The sequence below is a fragment of the Cornus florida genome, unplaced genomic scaffold (genome assembly GCF_030987335.1).
Source record: "Cornus florida cultivar Cherokee Brave unplaced genomic scaffold, ASM3098733v1 CherokeeBrave_3.0.0_Hap2_Chr09, whole genome shotgun sequence".
Classification (NCBI taxonomy): Eukaryota; Viridiplantae; Streptophyta; class Magnoliopsida; order Cornales; family Cornaceae; genus Cornus; species Cornus florida.
This window is the reverse complement of record NW_026775579.1, coordinates 36,259,719-36,267,015: the sequence shown is the minus strand read 5'-3', so window position 1 is coordinate 36,267,015 and position 7,297 is coordinate 36,259,719.

Genomic DNA, 7,297 nt, shown 5'->3' with positions numbered 1-7,297 from the left:
TATATATATAAAAGTGCCAAAACATGTATTACAACACTAATCCCTCAATAATACACAAAATTAAGATGTAGAAAGCATGCTTGGGGCTAACTCTAGCCCCAAGAGGATGTCTTGCCACTCATGGTAATGCTTCTCCAACCCTCAAGGGCAAACTCCATGGAAGAAATCTACTCATTGGTTGATGAAGAGCTCCCAAGCTCGTGTCTCTAGCCTCCTCCTCCTTTCTTCCTCCCTAAGAATAGCCTCTCTTGTGATAGATGTATCTTTTTCTCCTCTTCCTCAAAAAGTGTATCATATTCTTTATATAGGTAGGTTAAGTGACACACAAAATGAGCTGGGGTTGTGCAACAAATATTCCCCAATGATTGGACAAGGACAGCTTTCAATGAGCTGGAAATTTAACTTTTTCGCACTGGAGAAAGTTCGATCGATCTAACCTTGGACTTGGATCGATCGAACATGGCTGAGATTTATCGAACTGAAGTTGGATCAATCCTCAATGGCGGCGCATTTTTGGATAAAAACAAATCTGAGATATTTTGAAGATATTTTTGGGAAAAGGACAAAAGTGGTTGGCAGGGTGGTACAAGTGGATAAGATCAATCATTTGGATAAGGATAAGGTAGTTCGATCGATCGAAGAATGATGTTGGATCGATCGAACTTTTGAGATCTCTAAAAATGTCATCATGGCTCAGATCCATCTTGAAGTGCTGAGATCGATCATGTTGGATCGATCGAACTTTGATCTGAGATCGATCGAAGATGTTGAATTCCACCTTTTGCTTCCTTTTGTTTTCACTTGGCTTCTTTCTTTGATTCATCCCAGAATTGCTTCATTTCTGCTCTTATTTGGCTGAGTTAGCTTATTTTCGGGATAAGTGCCTAAATGGAAATAACACGAAATCAATCTAAAATGGTAAAGTAAGATAGATAAAGGTACTAGAATACCTAAGCTTAAGGGGTTTAAATACGCACTTTTCAGCGCTCATCACTTAGTTTTTGTAGAAAACCCTAACTGTCAAGGTTTAGTATACCTGATTCTAATATGACCATTTCTCTATGCAAATTTTCTCTTGTATAGCCTCTAATCAACTATAGAATCCTACTCAGATAATAAACAATAAGCTCTTAGAAATATATCAACAATTTAAGCTCAGCACAGAAGGCTTAAACTAGAAAACTTTGGCAACTAGAGGTCTGAGACATCAAAATAAACTACAACAAGAATAAGAGTGTAAACATAGTTTCTGCAGTTGTAAAATGGTAAAACAAACTTGCCTCAACCTTCACAGTGCTCCAAAAATGGCTCAAATCAATTTGAATCCCTTGAATTTGCACAAAAAAATAACATAATGTAGCCTTTTTGATGATCTAAACATATATATGCACTCAATATGGAATTCTGAGATGAAATTATAAAGACCCAAATCTGGGGATTCAAATCGCTAATCGGGTCCTTACTCGAACCTGAGGACTCACAGGGGTACTATAGTCATTTCACTCCATTATAATGGTTCTAGAGTCCAGAGGGGTATAACTGTCATTTACCATGATTAAATAATGGTTTAAAACCCCAAAAGGGTAAAAAATAGTCATTTAGTACATTTATTATAGCTTCTAGACTCATCAGGGGTAAAACTGACATTTTCTATGGTATTCTATGCTTTGGGTGAAGTTTGGGGGTAATTAGATAATTATACATAAAGTTGGGGTCAAACAGTGAATATTGGACCATTTGTGCGCATAAATGGTCTATCCTATCATTTACATGGCAATTTTAATGAGGGTGTCAAACTAAAGGATCATATGTATGGATAGATGACCATCTGTTCGCACAAATGAATACATCTGTTCGTATAGATGGTTTCCAGATCTGATTTAAACGTTGAGATGACCCCATCTGTGTGTTTAGATCATGCACGAAATCAATGTGATCGAATATGTGACGGCTCAAGTTTTTCAACTCGGTGCGTCAGGGATGAACCGAAAGATGACCCAATAACGGATCTGAAATACGGAAGCAAAAGACAAACAACGGTCTCTAGAGATACATCATGGCTCTAAGACGCCATTATGACCCTCAACGAGGTCACAGAACCCAAATGAATCAAATGCGGAAGCAATGTTTTCAAAAACGAACAAGAATGAACCCAGGGGCAAAAAATTCATTTCTAACTTAAAAGTGGGTGCCACCGAGCACACCATTGGAAAGACAACAAAAAATTAATGAATTTAGACTCAAGAATCACTTGATTTGGAGTCCGGATGAAGAAGATATGGCTAACGGAAGAAGAAGGGGCAAAACGGTCAAAAAGTGCAAATCCTAGATCATCTAACCGGTTACCAAGCCTTCCTAACCGGTTAAGAGACCAAAAAACTCCACCAAAACACTGCCCAAGCACATGTAACCGGTTACCAAACTTCTCGTAACCGTTTAGATGTAAAGGGGGCAGATTACTCAGCAAGGAAAACCTGGCAGCAGGGGTTTTTCCCGAAAAAATGGGATTTTGAGGCCCTAGATGACATTTTCTGGAAAAACACAAAGAAGAAACCCCACTCAAAATTGAGTTTTCTACGTGGCTAAAAAGAAAAATTGAAAAATACACACTGTGAAATGCCCAAAATTCCCTCATAAGAAAATTGGTCCAGAGGGTCCAAAAAGCTGCTAAATGGAAAAACAGAAGCTGAACTTTACGATCGATTTCCGATACCAAGATGGCATTTTCTGGAAAAACATGAAGAAGAAAACCCCCTAAAATCACATTTTCTAAATGACCATATGAAGAACGGAATATATTTCCCAAATAAAATTCCCAAAATACCCTTAGGTCAGATTATACAACAAAAGCGTAAAATGAGTGCGTAGGAGGCTCATTTCACCAAAGAAGAAGCTTTGCCCAGAAACAACCATGCACGCAAACCTAACTTACCAAGTAAGATGTGCTACAATGATCCATGGCCCAAAAATATGGCCGATACAAAATATGACCCCCCAACGGCCAAAATGCCAAAAATGAAGATTGGAACGAAAACTTGGAATTTAAAATCTTGAAATGACTTCAAAATACCGTTTGGCCTTTGGCCACACCGCATACATGTTAAATGAATTCTAGATAATGAATTTCATACACAATACACGCTCCGGTGCAAAATAGCATATTAAAACGCATGATTTTTATATAATCTCATTAAGGGTAAAAATTAACATCCATGACATAAATGTGATTCTAAAGGAAGTTTGACCCTTAGCCTCATGTCATATGTATAAAATGAGAATCAAAAGTGTGCTTAGGTACACATTACAAGTTTAGAATCAAATATACACATTTGATAATTAACACTATAATTGGCATTCCGAGCCAACCTTCACAAAAATGGAAGTCTTCGAGTCCACAAGTCATCCAAGCATAATGGAAGTCTCAACTTTAATTCTTGTACCTGAAATATGCACTAGTATCATAGGGGCGAGTAACATAAAGCTACTCGTAGGAAATGAGCATGCATCGACCTACGTTTTACAAGTTTGCATGATTTAATTATTGTGGTTCATTCCACCTAACGTCTATGTCAAAGGTGAGACTCAAGGAGCATTCTAGCTACCTAAGATCATGTCTAGCATCAATCACCACATTCATGCAATTTTAGCAACATAGGGTCATGCTTACACAAAGCAACAACGTAGGAGCATGCTTACACAAAGCAACAACATAGGAGCATGCTTACACAAAACAATAACATATAGATTCTCAAGGTTATCAACTTGAAGTCCAAAATGCAACATCAACTAAATATAAGAATTTAGCATAATTAGAATATCTAATACCACACATCAAGGCATAGATTCTCTAGGTTATCAACTAGAAATCTAAAAGTGTGAAATCAACTAAATATATCAATTTAGTATGGATGTACTTAACAACATCAAAATCGCTAATAGCCAAAACCACAAGTTAACAAGGTAAACATAATTGTCAACTTGGAATTGAATGCGAAAACAAATAGTGGAAGACTTGGACATCACGCTCGGAATTCTGCCGAGACCTCAATGGTTATTCCAGGCACTAACCCGCAGGGAAGACCACCCTAAGTGCGCACTATCTCAATGACTTAAAGGACTCACGTCTCCGTACTAGAGCCAAACCCTAGCCATCTCAACTCAACAATGTTCCAAGATTCCAAAATAAGCCAAATAAGTTCATAACTTATACATATTACTACACATAGTAACAAGTTAACAATATAACTCTCAATTGTGCATAATAAGCATTTTATATCCATAATGCTATGAAATCACAAGCCAACAATATATTCATATTAGAAACATACTCTCATGAATATAAATTTAACAGCAATGCCCTTCAATGCATATAACACAATCAAGTGAATACTTTATAAGTCTAAATCCATGATCTTAAAATAGAAACACCTTTTAAAACATGATTAAATCCATGGATAAATAAGATAAAATCTAATTACATCAAAATAATTAAAGTCTCTATATTTCAAATCATTTCCAATTGGCCACAATTTAATATATGTTAATAGACATATCATGGTTATTACATATATTCACACAAACGCTTAATTAGGCCCATGAAACCACAAAATTAGATTTTAATTAATTCTCTTAATTAAAGTCTCTAAATTTTCAAACTCAACCAAATGCTCTCAAATTAAAGTATGTTAACAAACATGCCAAAACTTAATTTAGAAGCATAATACAACTCAATTTCATGCAAGGTACGGTCATGAACTTTAATCTTTCACAAAAGATAAATATTAATTAAAAAGAGCAATTCTTATTTAATTAATCTAAATTTAATATATGTTAACCAATATGTTAAAACAAGATTTTCTACCATGCCACAGTTCAAATCAAAGTTATATATCATCATGAATTTTAAATCTTATACAAAGAATTAAAAATTACTAACTTTCTAGATTTGATACAAGGCACATATATAAGTTGTATAATCATGCTAAACACTCAATACAACACACACAAAAGCCAAAAACATTCCCTACCTCCATTTGAGATGAATCCTCACAAAAATAAATCGGCTCCGAATCCGACGAAACTCCTAGGTTTTGTCGGGGACAACACCACGAACATGAATCCCAAGGAAGCCCCATCAAAAACACAACTTGGCTTCAAACCCGAACTCAAGAAATGGCCAAAACGAGATTCCAATCGGTTGGAATCGAAGGCCTCGCCGAGGGGAACAATAAACACTAAGGCATTAAGGTATTTCATTGAAGGGAAGAAGCTCAAAAGAAGAGAGAGAAGATGGCAGCCATGGCTGCCTCTAGATCCGGCCAAGAGAGAGGAGAGAGAGAGCAAAAATCTGATTTTTCACTTAAAGGCCCCCTATTTATAGGAAAACTCAAAAAGTGTCCTGAACGGGTCCCGCCGGATCCGAAAAAGTGAAATCTGAGCAGACGCACTCAAACGGTAAAACTCTATGAACAAAAAAGATTCCAAATGAGAAAATATGAATAACGGAAGAAATGGCGTCGAAAACCGAGTCCCGAGTAGAGAGTTATGCTCAAAGCAAGTTTGGCGCAAACCGGGCCAGAAACCCTGAAACTGGAAAACATCGTCCAGGAGGAAATTCTAAGAGTCTACGACTCGACGAAATGTGAAAATGAATCCCATACGAGGATCCAGGCTCAAAACAAGGCATTGAGCAATAATTTTCATTAATTGCACAATGACCCCTCCAAAAAGTAAAAACTGCGAAACTGCCCTAGAATGAAAATATCTTCCAAAAGATATTTTCTTAGATACCCCTGAAATAAAATATCTTCAAAATATATTTATGAAAAACACTCCAAGAAAAGAAAAAGTTTCCAAAGAACTTTGCATTCATGCCCCTATGGGCACCGGGAGCAACCAGAGTACTTTATCACGAAAGTAAAGATACGTATCTCATGGAAACCATTGAGAATGAAGATACGTGAAGTCAGAAACCAACTCCGAACATAAGAAGTGTGGTTACGCAAACAGAGTGACAAATGAGGAAAAGACGAAATAGGGAAAAAGACAAAAAAGTAAATAGTGTTGAAAAACGAAAAATGTGGGAATGACTCGGTCCTCAAAGGAAGTTGTCAATCCACAGAAAAGAGTCTCGGAAATCACTCCAGAGCACTTGAGACGACACTAATCGACAAGAAATCAAACTTAGAAGGGAAAAGACAACGGAAAAAATTTATCCGAAAAATCCGGGTCATTACAGAATATATCACTTCCCAAACCCATCCATATGCATCCCAAACTCAATAATCTCAAAAGTATAAGTACCAAAATATCATCTAACTCATCAAAAACGCATATAATCTTCAAAAATAATTAATTGATTCATCATTTAAAGATTGAAAACATCCATGATTCATTACATACATAACCCAAAAGAATACTTATTGTCCAAAAAGTTAGATTTACAAAACAATAAGGCCTCCATGGCCATGATTACAAAAGCTTCACTTTAAGTTAACAAAAGAATAAAGTTAAATTACATAATTCCATTGTCTATGTAATTTTATTACAAAAGGTCACAAAAGATTACAAACGAGCATCAAACAACGCCTAAGCTTACGCTTACGGGGGCATTTCTTCTACAATTTTCTTGCCATGTCCTGGAAGTAATAAATAAGGGGTGAGTACAATGGCTCAGTAAGAAATGCCTAAAATATTAGCTTTGGCTCCCTTGAGTCTATGATAAGTGCTAAAATATGCACATTTCAACCCTAATCTTGAGTATATTAGAACCTTATTTTATCTTTATTTTTCTGCTTTAGTCTTATTTTGTGTTTTTCCCCATTTCAGGTGCATAAGGTTTAAATGAGCTAACTTTGGTGTTTTAGAGTCTTGGGAGAGTCAACCAAAGTCTTAGTGAGAAGCCGGAGCAAAAAGGAAGTTGAGCTGAAAAATTCCTACTTGGATCGATCAAACTGAGATCCGTGATTGATCTCACCAGATTGATCCATCCAGAAACCGTGAGGGATCGAAGACATTCTCCTTATCCAAATAAATGTCTTTGTCCTTATCCAAATAAATATCTCCCATCGATCGAAGACTTTGTCCTTATCCATATAAATATTAAGAACTTTGTCCTTATCCACATAAATATCTTCCAATAACCCATGATTGATCGAATCCTTCTTATGATCGATCTAACTTGCCTTGAAAGCTGAGAAAATCAGAATTTAAGCCTTGATTCAAGGGGGCTCGGGGTGCAATCATTTGAGGATCCTTGTGTACGTGGTTTAACCATTTTGAGGTCATAAGAGCCACT